The sequence below is a fragment of the Stomoxys calcitrans genome, chromosome 1 (genome assembly GCF_963082655.1).
Source record: "Stomoxys calcitrans chromosome 1, idStoCalc2.1, whole genome shotgun sequence".
Taxonomy (NCBI): Eukaryota; Metazoa; Arthropoda; class Insecta; order Diptera; family Muscidae; genus Stomoxys; species Stomoxys calcitrans.
Genome location: NC_081552.1, coordinates 16,226,564 through 16,248,118, shown reverse-complemented (window position 1 = coordinate 16,248,118; position 21,555 = coordinate 16,226,564).

Sequence of the window (21,555 nt, the reverse complement as noted above, 5' to 3'; positions counted from 1 at the left end):
GCCAAGTATGGTTCAAATCGGTTCATAACCTTATATAGCTGTCATATAAACCGATCTTGGGTCTTGACTTCTTGAGCCTCTTGAGGGCGCAATTCTTATCCAATTTGAATGAATTTTGGCACGACGTGTTTTGTTATGATATCCAACAACTGTGCCAAATATGGTTCAAATCGGTTTATAACCTGATATAGCTGTCACATAAACAGATCTGGGGACTTGACTTCTTGAGCTTCTAGAGGGCGCAATTTCTATCCGATTTGGCTGAAATTTCGCAAGACGTTTTTATACCCTCCACCATAACATGGGGGATATACTAATTCCGTCATTCTGATTGTACCTACTCGAAATATTCGTCTGAGACCCCATAGAGTATATATATTCTTGATCGTCGTGAAATTTTATGTCGATCTAGCCATGTCCGTCCGTCTGTCTGTCGAAAGCACGCTAACTTCCGAAGGAGTAAAGCTAGCCGCTTGAAATTTTGTACAAATACTTCTTATTAGTGTAGGTCGGTTAGTATTGTAAATGGGCCATATCGGTCCATGTTTTGATATAGCTGCCATATAAACCGATCTTGGGTCTTGACTTCTTGAGCCTCTAGAGTGCGCAATTCTTATCCAACTGGGATGAAATTTTGCACGACGTGTTTTTTTATGATATCCAACAACTGTGCCAAGTATGGTTCAAATCGGTTCATAACCTGATATAGCTGCCATATAAACCGATCTGGGTCTTGACTTCTTGAGCCTCTAGAGTGCGCAATTCGTATCCGATTGCAATGAAATTTTGCACGACGTGTTTTGTTGTTATATCCAACAACTGTGCTAAGTGTGGTTCAAATCGGTTCATAACCTGATATAGCTGCCATATAAACCGATCTTGGGTCTTGACTTCTTGAGCCTCTAGAGTGCGCAATTCTTATCCAATTTGAATGAATTTTGGCACGACGTGTTTTGTTATGATATCCAACAACTGTGCTAAGTGTGGTTCAAATCGGTTCATAACCTGATATAGCTGCCATATAAACCGATCTTGGGTCTTGATTTCTTGAGCCTCTAGAGTGCGCAATTCTTATCCGATTGCAATGAAATTTTGCACGACCTGTTTTGTTACGATATCCAACAACTGTGCCAAGCATGGTTCAAATCGGTTCATAACCTGATATAGCTGCCATATAAACCGATCTTGGGTCTTGACTTCTTGAGCCTCTAGAGTGCGCAATTCTTATCCGATTGCAATGAAATTTTGCACGACCTGTTTTGTTACGATATCCAACAACTGTGCCAAGCATGGTTCAAATCGGTCTATAACCTTATATAGCTGTCATATAAACCGATCTTGGGTCTTGACTTCTTGAGCCTCTCGAGGGCGCAATTCTTATCCAATTTGAATGAATTTTGGCACGACGTGTTTTGTTGTGATATCCAACAACTGTGCCAAATATGGTTCAAATCGGTTCATAACCTGATATAGCTGTCATATAAACAGATCTGGAGACTTGACTTCTTGAGCTTCTAGAAGGCGCAATTTCTATCCGATTTGGCTGAAATTTCGCAAGACGTTTTTTATTGTTACTTTCAACAACTATGTCAAATAAAGTACAAGTCGGTTCATAACCTGATATAGCTGCCATATAAACCCATCTGGGATCTTGACTTCTTGAGCCTCTAGAGGTCGCAATTATTATCCGATTTCCCTGAAATTTTGTACGACGGATTCTCTCATGACCATTAACATACGTGTTTATTATGGTCTGAATCGGTCTATAGCCCGATACAGCTCCCATATAAATCGATCTCTCTATTTTACTTCTGAGCCCCCAAAGGGCGCAAATCTTATTCGAATTGGCTGACATTTTACACAGGTCTCCAACATATATCTTTGTAGAATATTATAAGTATAAAATTTTGTCATTATAAGAAAAGTTAATGCAATTTTTTGTTTGGAATAATTTTAAATAAAATTTTTTCTTAAGACAAAATCGTTTTGCGGAGGGCCCGAAAATTCTCGCAGATATGTTAAGATCAGTAACAAAACAATTCGTGCCAAGTGTTGTGCAGATCGGTTGAAAATTGTTGTTACTACGGCCATTTAAGTGCAAATCGGCCAATACATATATATGGGAGCTACATGAAAATCTGAATCGATTTTCATTAAATCTTGCAGATATGTTATGATCATTCGGTGTTGCCACACTTGAAGTCGCCAAAGTTAAAACTAAGATTTACGGTCACGTTCAAGCAACTTGGTGCTCTTCATACTTCAGAGTCCATAATTGCATTTGATGAAATTTTAGAAGTAATTCGTGTGTAATGGCTGGTACTATGTTCGTTTTTCACCGGTGAAAACACATATTTTTTTTCTGTTGCTTTTTTAAAACACTAAACAAATCTCAATAACATAATAGTTTTGTGAAAATGTCTTCATAAGTAAAGAGGGAATGTTGATTGAAAATAGCAAGTAATTTTGCTTCAAAATCTATTATCTAAAAAAAGTAATCATGAAAAAAATTCGCTAAAAGCGAATATAGTACTACCCTTAAACAACAAAAATTTTGTGATAATGTTTTCTGTGTTCCCCAGTGTAATGCAAAGTAACATATTTTTGAGTTGCTTGGCAACTCTGGTACCTTTACAAAATTCGAAAAGTCCAAATAGAATATCAGTTATTCAATAAAATCAACTTTGTATGAATTCAATCGATGTTGTTGTTTTTATTTTTCAACTTTTACTACTTTTTGAGGCATGAGGAGCAAGCAACAGCTGCTCTTACTCCATGTCCCACACTAATCTTGTAACAATTGCTGCAGCAACCAAGGAGCAGTTGGAACATAACCCTTACCTTCGAACGCTGTTGTATCGTTAGAACGAAATTATTAAACAAACATGCAATTTGAAAGTAAATGTAACAAGTTTTGCAATTGGAAACTAAACTAAATTTAATATGATATGAAAAGCAAATAAAACAAGTAAAAGCGTGCTAAGTTCGGCTGGGCCGAATCTTATTTTTTTGAGGTTAGGATTTGCATGCATTAGTATTTGACAGATCACGTGGGATTTCAGACATGGTGTCAAAGAGAAAGATGCTCAGTATGCTTTGACATTTCATCATGAATAGACTTACTAACGAGCAACGCTTGCAAATCATTGAATTTTATTACCAAAATCAGTGTTCGGTTCGAAATGTGTTCAAATTTTGACAAATTTTGTTCAGCGAGCATCTTTCTCTTTGACACCATGTCTGAAATCCCACGTGATCTGTCAAATACTAATGCATGAAAATCCTAACCTCAAAAAAATCACCCTTTATACCACCCACCATGGGTCGCATTTGTCGAGTTATTTTCCCGTCATCTCTTTTTAGGCAAAAAAGGATAAAAGAAAAGATTTGCTCTGCTATTAGAGCGATATCAAGATATGGTCCGGAGATTAGTTTATATGGCAGCTATTTATAAATAAAGTCCGATCGAATCTTTAGGTCGGCTATCAGGAGGCTAAAAATAACTCACTGTTTGAAATTTTAGCGAAATCGGTTAAAAAATAAAGTTTTTATGGGCTTCAAACCTTTTATCTGCAGATCGGTCCATATGACAGCTATATCTAAATATAGACCAATCTCTTACATATTTGGGTCAAATGTTGGGAGGCTTAAAACTGCGCACCATTACAAATTTCAGCGATATCGGGTAATAAATAAAGCTTTTATGGGCTTCGGACCCTTTATCGGGAGATCGTTCTATATGGCAGCTATATCTAAATATGGACCGATCTAATCCATATATGGGTCAAATGTCGGGAGACTTAAAATAACCCACTGTTGCAAATTTCAGCGAAATCGGGCAAAAATAAAAGCTTGTATAGTCTTCAGATCCTTTATCATGAGATCGGTCTATATGGTAGCTAGCTCCAGATATTGATCACACGTTTGCGTATTTGTTAATGGGTCTATCATCTAAAAACTCAAACAATGTATCCCGAGAATTGGTCTTTGCTCCCGAATTCAAATTGACAACATTTTCTATGACTGACAAATCCACAAGCTCATTTTTTACATTTGCTGATGCTTGTTCAGCTTATGAATTATACGGAAATCCGTTCTTTTTGAATATTGGAATATAAATATATATATATAAATATATATATATATATATTTAAATATATATATATATATATATATATATATATATATATATATATATATATATATATATATATATATATATATATATATATATATATATATATATATGGTATAGAATGTTTACCTCCTAATCAGAATGAGGTCCAAGTAGCTGTGATCCGGCTGAAGAACAACAAGGCAACAGGACCTGATGGGTTGCCCGCTGAACTATTTAAGTTCGGAGGCGACAAGCTGTCAATGAGATAATTGGGCCCTATCAATCGGCTTTAATCAACCCTAGACCAGATATAATAAGACTCTGCAGGATGACACTTGTTCATACGGGTTCCTCAGCAAGAATAGGACAGAATCTCTTGGAACCATTTAATACCAAACAAGGAGACAGCCTATCCTGCTGGAGAAGATTATACGAGATGCAGAGAACACATGATACTCGCCTATGCCGACGACATCGACATCATAGGTCGGTCACCGGAAGTAGTATCTGCAGTCTTTGAAAGAATCGAAAGAGAGTCAGTGAAAATTGGTCTGGCAGTAAATGGAGATAAGACGAAATTGAAGGTTTCAACTCCCAAGCGCCTTGTAACACCGAATAAGAAAATGGGGAAAGTTGGAAACAAAAACTTTAAGATTGTCAGCAACTTTATCTACCTCTGCACTACCGTAACCGAAACGAATGACACCAGTTTTGATTTATAGTTCTTAACTACTATACACCAAAACTCGTTGAAACTTCGCGAGAAAATTGTACTCAACTGTTAACGGTACACTCTCTGGAAATTTTATCATGTATAGACATAAGCTTTAACATAGCCCCACAAAAAATAGTCTAAAGGCATTGAATCGCATGATTTAGGCGGCCAATTGACCGGTTCCGAACGTGAAATAAAATGTTCACCGAACTCGCCTCTCAATAAGTTAATTGTTCCGCATGCTGATACCATCTTGTTGAAAACACAAGTCAAACTCTTGCATTTTGCGCAAAAAAAAAGTTGGATATCATCTCCCGGTAGCGCTCACCATTCACGGTTACGTTACGATAAGCATCATCTTTGAAGAAGTACGATATGATGCCACCAGCCCTAAGACCGCACCAAACTGTGACTTTTTCAGTATGGATTTGTAGCTCTTGCTATGTTCTGGCTGATCCTCACTTCAAAATCGACAATTCTGCTTATTTACGTACCCATTGAGCCATAAATGAGCTTCGTCGCTGAACACAATTTTAGCGCGATGAACTTTCTTAACAGACCACGCATTTTCATAATAAAATTTAATCATTTGCAAGCGTTGTTCGTTTGTAAGACGGATCAATGGTTAAATTATAGACCAAACAGAAGATGGGGGCAAATGCCTGGGTGTCCGCTACACTCTCAAAACACCCCCTTTCTTTTTAGCCACATATTACCAAAATCTATAAATTTATGCGGTTTTGGGGGTGGGGCGGCCACCCAGATCCTCAGTTTCGACTTACCTTTCATTTGAGTCCCACATTGTATCCCCTATTTTTAAGGGGTTTTTGGAGAATGGCTGTCCCCAGATAATTTGACACAAATTTCAATACCATATTCGTATTCTACTCACCAATAATTCCCGTATTGCCACTATCGGCTATTTAATAGAGGATTTAGGGTGGGGACGGCTCCCTAAGTACTTGGACCTAATTTTTAATATCAAATTTATACTCTGCTCTTGAATATCTTTCATTTGAGTCTTACATTGTCCCGGTCGGTCCAATTTTTTTTTCGGTTTATTGTGGTAAGGGAGAGGGTCCGCTTCCGATATCAACAAATCATATAGCCTATTGCTCCGGATCGTCCAATATGCCTATTTGAGGGGGTTTTATGACTACCTAGGTACTTGGAGCCAATTTTTTTACTCTACTCGCAAATACCTTTCATTTGAGTTACACTGTCCCGATCGGTCTTACATTGTTCCGATCGGTCCACTTCTATTTTATTTTTGGGTGTTGCTTTAGGGGTAAGGAGGAGGGTCCAACCACTTTCCGATATCAAAATATTATATAACCTCTTGCTCAATCCAGATCAACTTACACAATCTGTAAAAATTTCAAGAAAGCAGGGCTGCTCCCTATGGTGATGGGCATAACAGAAATTAAAGAAGTATTTAAGTATACACCCTTCCAAATAGAGCTGGCAAAATATCGATGGCACTATCGATATTTCATTTTTTTGTCTGAATATCGATTGATATTTTTCCGATCAATACTATCGGCAAAGTTAAGTTTTTCATAAAATTTTACAAAAATAAGCGATCCGACACTGAATGTTTCCTATAAGAAAAAGTGCGCCAATAGAGGGCGCAATTTTCATCCGATTGGGCTTAAATTTTGTACAATGTTTTCTCTCATGACTTCCAACTGACTTGGTTTTATTCGGTCTGTGCATTATTGTTGCTTCTACATAAATCCGACATTGACATATCCTTAACGACATTTTTGTCACCAGTAACATAACAGAAAATTTCGGTTGCACGTACCAAGATATATTCATTTACAGGTATTCGCAGTTGCCCAACAACAAAATATTGAGTGCACTATCTGTCAAAAGCAGTGATTAGTGCAACTCTGATTTTGAGTATGTTACTAGTTCGCGCCATTTTTCGTTGTTTGTGTGTGTTATGGTTCTTAACTAGAATGCATACACACAACCAAAACTCGTTGACAGATGGTGCACTTCGCGAGAAAAAATTGTACTCAGCTGCTTACGATACACTGCCTGTAAATTATGTCACGGCGTGTACGCAGCTCAAATAAAATTTTCTTTGCGTAACAGGGTGACATAATAGGCATTGGTTGATTTTTTCTAACAACTACCAATGAAAATGTATGTTTTATTGGTTCCATGCAACATGAAAAAAAGTTTTTGGCAAATAATAACATGAATTATAGCACATATGTACTTTAATTATTATAGCATATATTAATTATAGCACATATGTACTTTATTAACCAAACATTTTTAAAATTTAGCCGAAATTATAAATTGATGCTTGTCGCCACCTTTTATTACAACTATTTTTCAGTGGCGACATAAAGGCCTAAACAGAATGAGCGTGTTGAAAAATTCAACTCTGCAAGCAAATGTTAAAAAAGCAATTCGCAAAAGTTAAACAATTTTTAACGTTAGCGACCAAAAGCACTACTTCAAGTGTAGCAACACCGAATAATGCTCGGTTTAAAGTGTCAAAGTTTAACATTTTTTACCTTTTCCTTGTTGCTCTTGTGGAATTTGTATGCAGAGTTGCATTTTTGCGACTATTTTTTAGTGGCGATATAAAGGCCTTAACAGAATGAGCGTGTTGAGGAGCGTCGCAATGAAAAATGCAACTCTGCAAACAAATGTTAAAAAAGCAATTCGCAAAAGTTAAACAATTTTTAACGTTGGCGACCAAAAACACTACTTCAAGTGTAGCAACACCAATTAATGCTCGGTTTAACTTGTCAAAGTTTAACATTTTTTACCTTTTCCTTGTTGCTCTTATGGAATTTGCGCAGAGTTGCATTTTTGCGACTCTTTTTCAGTGAGGATATAAAGGCCTAAACAGAATGAGCGTGTTGAGGAGCGTCGGAATTTGTGAGCAGTGTTTCATTTATGCGAAAAAATCAAAACGCAAAAGTTGAACAATTTTTAACTTTGACAACTTCAAACACTATCCAAATGTGGCAGCACTATATGTTTAAATTTGCCACGTAGCTTTTGTGGGATTTGTGTGCAGAGTTGCATTTTTGCAACGTGACACTCAACAACTAAGCTCAACGCGCTCATTCTGTTTTGGCCTTAAATGTCTAGCTGCAACCGTTAAGTTCGCTAGAGGGCCAGATTCAGCTTTAAAAGAGTGCAAAGAACTTCACAAATGCCATCCATGGTGGAGGGTGTATAAAATTCGGCCCAGACGAACTTAACACGCTTTTGCTTGCTTCATTTCAATGTAGTTCGAAATGCGACCCTGATTTCAGCAAATCCGAAATTTGTGATTCGAAAATAACGTCTAGTCTCCGGGGGCTTTAAAAATTGTGCACTAAAAACGACATATAGGTGGCGCTACTTTTAGTACTGACGTGGTAATGGTTTCTTTACACCTTCAAATTATTTGAACAACAAACGGAATTTTTAAAGAACGTCGTAAGAATTAATGACAGTTTTTCAGTTTCATTCAAATTCCTATAATAACCGTATTTTATTTTAGTCATATCCGGTGCAAGTCATATGTTCTGGATAAAATATCGGTGCAAAATTGTACTGGGAAAGCGGGATAGTGTGTGAGAGGAAACAAAATGTTAAGAGTTTGATAATTGAGAGCTTGGAGGTTTTTTTTCCAGCAGAAATATCCCATATTCAACAGCTGTTTTATGAAAACCATCTGTTTAATTTAAAAAAAAATAGTAAAAGAGAGTAACGGCTTCTCTTACTCTCCTGCATATTTTTGCTGGAAAAGTACACGAACAGACCTGATATGTATTTTCAAAGATAGCACCTCTGAAAGTTGTACACACCATGTGATACGAACGAAAAATTTAATGTGAAAAATGGATTTTCGAATATATATGCAACTCTTTCGATTAAAACGAACATACACGAGGCACACATCTATAAAAAAAATCATTCGTTTTTTCCATACTCTTTTTATTTTATTTTATTTTGTCTTTCATAAATGAAAATAACAATATGTTTACAAATTTTAATCTAATGTAATTCTAAAGAGTTTTACCAATGTAAATAACCTCTTTGTGTCTACAGTTGCTTAGAATAATTTTGGATTTACAATTATTAATAATATTATTATTTTTTTGAAATTTTCTGTAGCAAATTTTAAACAAGATTGAATGTATAAGTAATTCTCTAGGCGCACATGTCCTTCAAAGTTCAGAAGATCTCGAGCAAGGATGAAACCTAAATTTGTTAATGTAGCATTGAGTGTAAATGGTGATTTTGTATTTACTTTACCGGTTTGATGTTTAAATCTGTATAAATATATGTTGAAGATGTGAATGGTGACCACACAGAAAAAACAGCTGATAACTGACAGAAGAAAGAATGCAATTACAATTTTAACCACATATGTTCAATAGGTATAGATTGCCATGGCCTCTTTTAAGAGGCTCCACATACAAATATTTGAAATAAACGAAGAAAATTCAGAAAATATAGAATTTCAACATACTGTGTATGAACAATTAATGCGATTTCATTGGATTGTGGACACTTGTTTGCTTTTAAACTTAAAATTATTTTTACAAAACACTTTTTAACGCCCTTGTTAGTTTCGTTTTATACCCACCACCGAAGGATGGGGTATATTCGTTTTGTCATTCCGTTTGCAACTCATAGAAATATCCATTTACGTCCCTATAAAGTATATGTATTCTAGATCGTCATAAAAATCTAAGACGATCTAGTCCGTCCATCTGTCTGTTGGAATCACGCTACAGCCTTTAAAAATAGAGATATTGAGCTGAAATGTTGCCCTTTTTTTTGTCCATAAGCAGGTTAAGTTCGAAGATGGGCTTTATCGGACTATATCTTCATATAGCCCCCATATAGACCGATCCGCCGATTTTGATGAAATTTGAGACAGTGAGTTGTGTTAGGCCCTTCGATATCCTTCCTCTATTTGGCTCAGATCGGTCCAGATTTGGATATAGCTCCCATAGACCGATCCGCCTATTTAGGGTCTTAGGCCCATAAGAGCCACATTTATTGTCCGATATTGCTGCAATTTGGGGCAGTGAGTTCTGTTAGGCTACTCGACATCCTTCTTCAATTTAGCCCAGATAGGTCCATATTTGGATATAGCTGCCATATAGACCGATCTCTCGATTTAAGGTCTTGCGCCAATAAAAGGCGCATTTATTGTCCGATTTTGCCAAAATTTGGGACAGTGGGTTGCGTAAGGCCCCTCGACATCCTTCTTCAAGTTGGCCTAAATCGGTACAGATATGGATATAGCTGCCATATAGACCGATCTCTCGATGTAAGGCTTTGGGCCCATAAAAGGCCCATTTATTGTCGGATATCGAAATTTGAGACAGTGAGTTAAGTTAAGCCCCTCGACATACTTCTGCAATATGGCACAGATCGGTCCAGAAGAGTTGTATTATAAAGTTATCAATATCGTCCAATAACACATAGCTTTTTCGCTTTTTTGAACGAAATCCATTCCTGGACGCTAGGCTGGATTCAGTGTCCTGCCCTCCAGTTTCTGAACAGAAATCTAGAAACTGTGTTCGAGAAAAACTGATACCAGCCAAGTATGATACGTCAAATTGAAGGTAATGACCTCCTTTTTGACGTGACATTCGCACTTTTTTGAATGAAGTCAATTTCTGAACGGTAGGCTGGAATCAGTGTCCTGCCCTTCAGTTCTAAATAGAAATCTGGAAACTTTGTTTCAGGAAAAACTGATTCCAGCCAAGTGTGATACATCAAATTTATGTTAATGACCTCCTCCTTGAGGTGGCATTTGAACGAAGTCAATTCCTGGCCTCCAGATTGGAAATGGTGTTTTGACGACGAATGTCAAAATGAAATCTGGGTAACTTTGTTCGGCACTCGGCGTGTCTCGGACTCAAGTTATACACCAAACTGATGGACTCAGTGTCATCAATTCTGCTGCCATTGGGACCACTGCCGTCAAATCCGTTGCTACCAAGTGTGCGACCTCAATTCTGCTGCCACTGCTATCAAACCCGCTAACACCGAACCCATGGACATCAATTCTGCTGCCACCGAGTCTACTGCCGTCAAATCCGCTGACACCATATTTGCAGTCATCAATTCTGCTTCCACTGCTGTCAAACCCGCTGACACCGAACCCATGAACATCAATTCTGCTGCCACCGAGTCCACTGCCGTCAAATTCGCTGCCGCCATATTTGCAGCCATCAATCCTGCTGCCATTGCTATCAAAACTGCTAACACCGGACCCATGGACAACAATTCTGCTGCCACCGAGTCCACTGTTGTCATATCCGCTGCTCAGTGCGGCAATATAAACAGATTTCAAACATTCAAAAATTGCTTTTTGCGGAAGAGGAAGTACGCAGATTAAGATTGCAGTTGTTGCATCTGCAACAAAGAATCCGTGATTTGGAGTTACTTGATCAAAGCCGACCAAGTACACACCGTGTAGACTTGGCAGAGCTAGACGCAGCGGTGCCCATATTTTCTGGCGACGATAATTATGACATTTAGAAATGGTTTATGCAGTACGACAAGGTGGTCTCACGCGAACAGTTTTTAACAGCCGGGGCCAGGTTTGACGGTATTATGATGACAGATTTTTGTTTGCATCCTCTTTTCTGTTATCTTCTTTCTCGCATATTATCTGCTCATATACGCACAAGTAAACACACGCACACAAATAGCTTGATGGCAAGATGGCGGATTGCTAAACTGACTGCTAAACGTCTTCAAGCGTACCACATCGCGCCAAGAAATATATCGTCAGTTTTAGCCCGTAACTTGAAGAATTATGCTGCCGCTTAAACTGAAGTTTCTAAGGATGAGGATCAAAAAGATGTATATCAAACGATAAGTGTTGCCTTCATTAGGCGAAGTAAAGGCACTGAAATTAGCAATTTTTTTGGGTGGCGAGTTGTGTCGACGAGGAGGCATTTCTGAATGGGATGCTATCGATATGGAGGTAGTGGACTTGAACGATGAGTGCCAGGAGGTGATGCAAGTAATATGTTGTGTTACCCGCAAGGTCAATTGTCGACTGTGTTTGTTATGATGAAGGGAATATAGTTTACGAACCGGTGGATTATTTTATGAGGATAAGACTTTCGAGTGATATGCCTGTGTCTAGCGGGCCGCGAGGTATTTCTTATCGTGAGAAGTGTGAGGTAAGGATGAAACTTGATTAGCTTCTCGAACGGGGCATTATACACCCAATGGATTCCCCATATGCTTCCCCCATGGTGTTGGCTAGACGAAGGAATGGTAAATTGAGGTTGTGTGTTGACTATCGATACCGGCGGAGTCGAGATACCACAGCTTCGTGTAGAAGACGTTGGCTGTTATATACGCCTTAAGGGGATTTAGGATATACCTGGAAGGAATTTAATTAACAATAGTGACAGACTGTAACTCGCTTGCATTAGCGCTGGGTAAGAGGCAGGTAAACCCGAGGATTGCTAGGGGGACTTTGGATATGGAAAATTATGGTTATACAATAAGGGGCGAAATGATGTTACAAGTCGATGTACTTAGTCGCGTTCCCGTTGTTGCTGCGATAGAGGAGTATGATGTAGATTTTAATATACAGATAACACAGTCTAGAGATGGAAGGATTCAGAGGTGACGGGAGGCATTAGAAAGGGGCAATGGGGGTTATGTTTCGGAGAACGGATTGGTCTTTGGATTGGATGCCAAAGGTAAAGGTCAGCTGTATGTGCCCGAGGAATTGGAGGAGAATATTATGCGTATGGCTCATGAGAGGTATGGTCATGTGGAGTTCGAGAAGTGTATGAATCAGACCAAAAGGTATTATTGGTTCCAGGGCATGAGGGATAAGTTTATTAGGTTTAAAAGGAATTGTTTGAAATGTATATTTTTTCCGGCGCCCTATAGAAGGAATGAACGGAATTTGTACAAAATTGAGAAGACCCCGCGGCCATATGAGACTTTACATATAGATCTCTTCGGCCCAGTGCCGTTAGTGAGTTCTAAAATAATGTATATTTTCGTTGTCATAGACGGGTTTACGATATTCGTCAAACTGTATGCGGCCAAAACACCATGAACGAAAGAAGTCTGTGGTATTTTGAGTATTATAGCCGTCCCAGCGTGATCAGTGACAGGGGGACATGTTTTACCTCGTAAGAGTTCGCAACATTTTTGGGCGATCTTTACATATCTCATGTGAAGAGATATCTTTACATATCTCAAGCTTACCCTCAGTCTAACGGCCAGGTGCAGAGAGTGAAAAGGGATCTAAGGGCGATGTTGTCTAAATTAGCTGAACCGGTAAAACACTCGGACTGGGTGGAGAATTTGGCGGAGGTTGAGTAAGCCTACTGGACAGTCTCCGAGTAAGCTGCTGTTTGGTGTAGACCAGAGAGGAGATATAGTAGACGAATTGATGGAGCACCTGAGGAAGACCTATGGTAGGGATAACGGCGATTTGAGGACGATTAGAGGGGACGTGTCGAAGACTATTGGGAGGTCTCAGTCCTATAACCTAGAGTATATTAGGAGCAACATAGGCCCGCCAGGACTTTCAAGTCGCGGGATTTAGTGGTTTTGAAAAATGCTGACACTACTTCGAGGGTGAACTAGAAGCTCATACCGAAGTATCGTGGGTCGTATGTCGTTCGGAGGGAATTGGGCTATGAGATATCGGACATCGAGAACTGTCAGATCGCACAGATGCCTTATGTCGGCATAGTAGACTCAAGTCGATTGCAAATGTGGCTGGAACATGAGGAAGAGACGAAGAAATTGGTAGATACAGAGGGCAACACTGCCAGTATTATTGATTGTAATTAAGATGAGACGAGTGAATATGAAGATGATGAAGTTCTATGATTCGATTGCATGAGCAGGTTGGCCGAGATGTAGTTGGTACGATTCTGTATAATAGTTTGTAACAATATGGTAATGTAATATAGATCTATACATAGTATGGCAATTCTAAGATGGCGGAGCAATACTGTTTCCGCTAATAAATAAATTAATTTTGTATTGAACAAGAACGAACACGCGTTTCATATATTCCAAATAATGCAGTTGACGGAAGAGGGATCATTGTAGTATTTTTATACCCTCCACCATAAGATGGGGGGTATACTAATTTCGTCATTCTCATTGTAACTACTCGAAATATTCGTCGTAGACCCCATAAAGTATATATATTCTTGATCGTCGTGAAATTTTATGTCGATCTAGCCATGTCCGTCCGTCTGTCTGTCGAAAGCACGCTAACTTCCGAAGGAGTAAAGCTAGCCGCTTGAAATTTTGCACAAATACTTCTTATTAGTGTAGGTCGGTTGGTATTGTAAATGGGCCATATCGGTCCATGTTTTAATATAGCTGCCATATAAACCGATCTTGGGTCTTGACTTCTTGAGCCTCTAGAGTGCGCAATTCTTATCCGATTGGAATGAAATTTTGCACGACGTGTTTCGTTATTATATCCAACAACTGTGCCAAATATGGTTCAAATCGGTCCATAACCTTATATAGCTGTCATATAAACCGATCTTGAGTCTTGACTTCTTGAGCCTCTAGAGGGCGCAATTTTTTTCCAATTTGAATGAATTTTGGCACGTAGTATTTTGTTATGATATCCAACAACTGTGCCAAGTATAGTTCAAATCGGTTCATAACCTGATATAGCTGTCATATAAACAGATCTGGGGACTTGACTTCTTGAGCTTCTAGAGGGCGCAATTCCTATCCGATTTGGCTGAAATTTCGCAAGACGTTTTTTATTGTTACTTTCAATAACTATGTCAAATAAAGTACAAGTCGGTTCATAACCTGATATAGCTGCCATATAAACGGATCTGGGATCTTGACTGCTTGAGCCTCTAGAGGTCGCAATTATTATCCGATTTGCCTGAAATTTGTACGACGGATTCTTTCATGACCATCAACATACGTGTTTATTATGGTCTGAATCGGTCCATAGCCCGATACAGCTCCCATATAAATCGATCTCTCTATTTTACTTTTAGAGCTCACAAAGAGCGCAATTCTTATTCGAATTGGCTGACATTTTACACAGGTCTCCAACATATAATTTAATTGTGGTCCAAACCGGACCATATCTTGATATCGCTCTAATAGCAGAGCAAATATTTTCTTATATCCTGTTTTGCCTAAGAGATGCCGGGAAAAGAACTCGACAAATGCGATCCATGGTGGAGGGTATATAAGATTCGGCCCGGCCGAACTTAGCACGCTTTTACTTATTTTAAATCACATCTTGATGATGTATTTGTTGTATTGATAATACATCATTGTACATGCTGAGTGAGAGGTTAACAGTTTTACCCCAGAACTACATATACACGTCTTGTTCTATTAACAATTTCCAATTTAAAATAAATGAGAAGGGTTGCAAAAATGGAATTCTGCACACAAGTTCCACAAAAACAACGCGGAAAAGTTACAAAAGCTTCAACTTTGACGCTTGAAATCGAGCGTCATTCAGTGTTACCGCTCTTAAGGTCGTGTTTTTTGTCGTCAACTTTACAAATGGTTTAACTTTTGCGAGTTGCTTTTTTAACATTTGTTTGCAGAGTTGCATTTTTCAACGCAGGAGCGTCGCGTCTTTAATTGCTTCGCCATGGTCCTATCCAGTGCAAATCAGATGTTCTGGATAAAATATCAGTAAAAAGTTGTACTGGTAAGTTATGGATAATGTGCAATAACAGATAGTAATAGTGGTGTTTATTGAGTCTTATTATTTTCGGTTACATTGGAATGTATTGCATATCGGTTATCGATTACTTTAAGCAAACAAACTTAGAACTATTGTTGTTTAGTTCTAGTACAGGATGAATTGATCTCCTCGCTACATGCTAGAATGATTGTATTTACATATGTATATGAATGAGAATCAAAACAAATGATTGAATTTAAAGACTTGCTCCCGGTTTTTGCTGTTACTTACAGAGTTTAACACTAACAACTAGACTGACTAAATTATGTTGACACACAGTGCGGGATGGATGGTATTAGCAAGTTATGACTGAAAAGTATTGTGTGTAAATATCACAGATCTGTTTGTGTGTATAAGCAAACGACGGCTTATACACAGGCATTTTTATTTTAAAACATTCGTTTAAAGAGGTAGCTAATAGATAACATTAAAGAATTATATAAAATGTAAGTATTTAAAAAATACAATAATCGTACAGTAATTCTATTCCTAATTTATATAAATATTTTCTTTCTTCTTTTTCTCTTCTTTCTCATCCTCTATGAGAACCAGGTGATGTTTTCAGATAAAAATCTGGTGTGCTATGACGGGCTGAATCATTGTCGGTGGCATTAATTATGGCACCAAGGGAGAGATAAGCTGAATCAGCCCATGAGGAATGTTGATGGAATTCATAAATTTCCTCTATTAATTGATTTTCGTGTGTGGCCATCTTCTCAACAAATATTTTCTGAAGCTTGAATGCGTACGAACATAGAGGTTTAAGTCCAGAAATGTTATACATAGATGTAATTATTTGACAAATTTTTTGTGCGGCTTTGGTAATTCTTGTTTACGCATTTTCGCAGGATTTTTATACCCTCCACCATAAGATGGGGGGTATACTAATTTCGTCATTCTGTTTGTAACTACTCGAAATATTCGTCTGAGACCCCATAAAGTATATATATTCTTGATCGTCGTGACATTTTATGTCGATCTAGCCATGTCCGTCCGTCCGTCCGTCCGTCTGTCTGTCGAAAGCACGCTAACTTCCGAAGGAGTAAAGCTAGCCGCTTGAAATTTTGCACAAATACTTCTTATTAGTGTAGGTCGGTTGGTATTGTAAATGGGCCATATCGGTCCATGTTTTGATATAGCTGCCATATAAACCGATCTTGGGTCTTGACTTCTTGAGCCTCTAGCGTGCGCAATTCTTATCCGATTGGAATGAAATTTTGCACGACGTGTTTTGTTATGATATCCAACAACTGCGCCAAGTATAGTTCAAATCGGTCCATAACCTGATATAGCTGCCATATAAACCGATCTTGGGTCTTGACTTCTTGAGCCTCTAGCGTGCGCAATTCTTATCCGATTGGAATGAAATTTTGCACGACGTGTTTTGTTATTATATCCAACAACTGTGCCAAGTATGGTTGAAATCGGTCCATAACCTGATATAGCTGTCATATAAACCGATCTTGGGTCTTGACTTCTTAAGCCTCTAGAGTGCGCAATTCTTATCCGATTGAAATGAAATTTTGCAAGACGTGTTTTGCTACTATATCCAACAACTGTGCCAAGTATGGTTCAAATCGGTCCATAACCGGATATAGCTGCCATATAAACCGATCTTGGGTCTTGACTTCTTGAGCCTCTAGAGGGCGCAATTCTTATCCGAATGGAATGGAATTTCGCCCGACGTGTTTTGTTATGATATCCAACAACTGTGCCAAGTATGGTTGAAATCGGTCCATAACCTGATATAGCTGCCATATAAACCGATCTTGGGTCTTGACTTCTTGAGCCTCTAGAGGACACAATTCTTATCCGATTTGAATGAATTTTTGCACCAAGTATTTCGTTATGATATCCAACAACTGTGCTAAGTATGGTTGAAATCGGTCTATAACCTGATATAGCTGTCATATGAACAAATCTGGGGATTTGATTTCTTGAGCTTCTAGAGGGCGCAATTCCTATCCGATTTGGCTGAAATTTTGCATGACGTATTTTATTTTTACTTTCAACAACTTTGTCAAATAAGGTTCAAATCGGTTCATAACCTGATATAGCTGCCATATAAACCGATCTGGGATCTTGAATTCTTAACCCCTAGAGGTCGCAATTATTATCCGATATGCCTGAAATTTTGTACGACAGATCCTCTCATGACCATGAACAAACGTGTTTATTATGGTCTGAATCGGTCTATAGCCCGATACAGATCCCATATAAATCGTTCTCTCTACTTTACTTCGTGAGCCCCAATGGGCCCAATTCTTATACGAATTGGCTGAAATTTTACACAGGTCTCAAACATATAATTTTATTGTGGTCCGAACCGGACCATATCTTGATATCGTTTTAATAGCAGAGCAACTCTTTTCTTATATCCTTTTTTGCCTAAGAAGAGATGCCGGGAAAAAAACTCGACAAATGCGATCCATGGTGGAGGGTATATAAGATTCGGCCCGGCCGAACTTAGCACGCTTTTACTTGTTTTTGTTAAAAGATTTGCAACTCTTTGGCTACTGATGGGGAAATAGTATACCAAATTGGAAATTCATATATTGGCACAGGCTTGATGGCCACTTTGTAGAGCAACAACTTTGTGAATTGGAGTAAGTGCCTACTGTTTAAGATATATGAAAATGATCCAACAATTCTTTTTGATTTCGTCAGTGTTGACCGGGCATGTACGAAAACTTCAATAACTTACCGAATTAAATGACGAGGTATTTGATTTGGAATATTGGCTTCATCAAGGGTAAGTTTCAGTTCTTTGCTTTGCGGAACCACATATTTAGGGCATTTTACAGATGCTTTCCTTATGCATATGGCCTTGGATTTTTCGGCATTTATTTTTATACCTCATGTTTCGTAATAATCCTTTTTAACTCTAAGGTGTTGCAAGACTTTATCGCGAGCGATTTCAGGCGAAGTATAATGGACATATAATAGACAATCGTCTGCGTATAGAATTGCCTGCGAGTTATGTGTCGTATGAGAAACTCATTCAAGAAGAAATTAATGCTTTTAGCACACTTCCTTGGGACACTCCACTGTTAATCCGATGGGGTGCCTTGGACATCAACACAAAATCTCCGATTTGAAAGAAACCTGCAGATCATTTTCACCAGGTAAGGATCTAATATTACTTGGTGATTTACAGAATTAAAAGCTTTTTCAATGTCAAGGGAAATTGCAAACGGTACATGTTTGGTTCCTAATTTCAAGATAGCATGTTGTGTTGAATGCGCTCTTCTAAAGCCGAATTGGTAATCTGGTATAGGTTCAATTACAAAACAGTTTTCAATTTTCTCTTTTATGACTTGTCCCAGCAATTTCCCGACATTAGACAAAAAAGAAAGAGGACGATATTCAGCCGGAGTCATTGATTCGGTTTTCTTTTTAATAGGAATTATTTTTGCTACTGTGGGAAAGTAGCCATTGTTTAAACATTGGTTGAAGATGCCAGACAGTAACTTTAATGTGAAGTCAGTGGATTTCTTTAATATAAAATTGGAGATTCCATCGAGGTCGCTGAATTTTTTGTTGTTTGTGGAATTAATAATGCTTTTGATTTTTGTTGTATCAGTGAAGTGGAAGTTGTCTTGGTTTTGAAGCTCGTTAACTTTTTCGTCAAATGTAAAAAGATAGCGAGGGATGACTTCTATACATTTTAATACTCTAGAATTGAAATCTTCTACCGGTTGTTGAGGAAGTCTTCTACGGATAGTGTTGGAGTAAAACTCATGAAACTCTTGGACTATATCGGAACTATTGGTGAGAATATCATTACCACTGGTAATTAGCTGACAGAAAGGCGATTTAGATTTTCCCGTGATTTGGTAAATCTCTTTAAAAGCGGAGGTACCAGTTTAAATATTTTGAAGCTTTTTATTGAACGTTTCCGCTTGTTCAAAGTTGAAAGTTTCCTTTATTAATGTTTTTAGCAGTTGTATCTGATTATAAAGAAGTTTATAATCACTGCTTGTTCTATTTCCATAGCGGTGGAATATCTTTTTCAACTCCTTCTGCCAAAGATATTTAATTTTGTAGAGCTTTCTAGCCTTTTCAGAGAGAGAAAATTTGTTGTCATGGATTTCAACCTATTTTGTGTGACGACTATGTATACTTTTAAATGAAGTGTTATAGTCATTTATTAACAATTCTATTTCCTCATTTTCTAGGTTAGAAGAATAAAAAGGCATTATACGACGAGTAGCTGAGTCCATATCTTGCATAAAATCGTTCCAACTTGTGTCTTTATATGATGTGAATGTACGTGGAGTTCTCGGAAGGACTTCGTGATGGTCTATACGGAGAGACAATTTAATCGGAAAGTGATCTGAGAATGGTGGTAAAGATGTCAAGTCCAAATTTGGTACTGTTCCGTTTATGAGATGAGGACTGACGAAGAAATGGTCCAAGAATGAAGACCAATTTGGGTATGACGGAGTAGAGTCACACATTCGAACGACGTCAAGATTGTTGTTTTCAAGCCACTACGCAGAGCTCTTCCATTTGCTTTTTCCATTGTGTCTCCCCATATTGAACTTTTTGAGTTTAAGTCACCGCCCAGTATAAATCCGTCGAAGTTTTCACAAATTTGGATAAGTTTGGAAAGAAAGTTGCCCCTGTTCCTTAGTGGAATGTTCATGGGCAAAATTTGCAATTTGGAAAGATCCGCCTCAAACTTATAACTTGGACAGTTACATGGGACGTAAACCGATCCAATCAAATATTTTTTGCGGACGTTATTGCTTTACAATTCGATTAAAACCAGACAAGTATAAATTCCAAAATCATTGAGAGAAATTCGATTAATCTGTATAGAATTTCTAGCAGCAATGGCGACTCCAATTGATGAGTTGTCGTAGACGAAGTTATCCCTTTTTCTTCTTCATTTTCAGGTGGCACTCCTGAATGAATGCAATATCTGTCTTGTTACGTTGTAGAATATCCTTTAACTCTAACTGCCGACTAGCATCAACAAGAGACCATACGTTGTAAGTAACAAAATTTAGGAGCCTATGGTCCATAATTTCTTTATTTAATAGGCGCAAAAATTCAGATTTGGCCTCTGATTTCGGCATGCTTGAGAGGAATATGTTCACCTCTTGTTCTAGTGTTAATTCCTCTGGTTCTAGAAACAGTGAAGCTAGTTTCAAAAACTGTTCAATTACGGGAGGCTTGTGTTGCTCGAAATTGACCTGCTGTGAAGAACCAGAGTAAAAAAGATTTGAGAATGTTTGCCCTGGCATTCTCATGGACAGTCCTATAGCTTTATTTACATTGGCCCTAGCCCAAACCTTTTCTTCCATCGCCTTTGCAATTGCTGACGAGCTCCAGCGTACTTTTTGTAAGTCGGACATCCACGCCAATTCGCTGGATGACCTGCCTCACCACAATTATTACAAAAAGGATTCTCCGAATCCTCCTTTCTCTCTCTTTTTTTCGGCTTTTCCCATGTAACAACAGCCCCATAATGGCAGAGGTGTTAGAGGTATTTTCCCTGGCAACAAGTAAACTAAAAAATGCCCGTATCATTGTTTCTGGATGTCTTGTATTTCACTATATTCTCAACAGTGTCTGGAATCTTTTCGTCTAATTCAGCTTTAATATCTTTTGTTTCTGTGTTTGCAGTCAGGATTCACTAATAGAAGGTTAGGTCACATGCAAAAACACAAAGTGGATAGGCCCCATAAACATCATTAAGGATGTCAAATCTGACGATTGAAAATGTCATCATATAGGAGAAAACGTAAACAAAGAATGAATGTAAAAAGAGAACAAGTTGACATCCTCAATGCCAAGTACTGCCAAATATTAAAAAAAAGTATATCGGCTGATCGCTTGGCTTAACCTTATTCAGTGAATCCTGGTTTGCAGTAAGCCCTCTTGAAACAAACGAAACTTGTTTTCTTTCTGTCGGTGTGAAAGAATATGAGAGTACGCCTTTATTTCGCAAAATAGCCATCATTGAGGCATAACAGATGGGTCAGTAAAATAAAT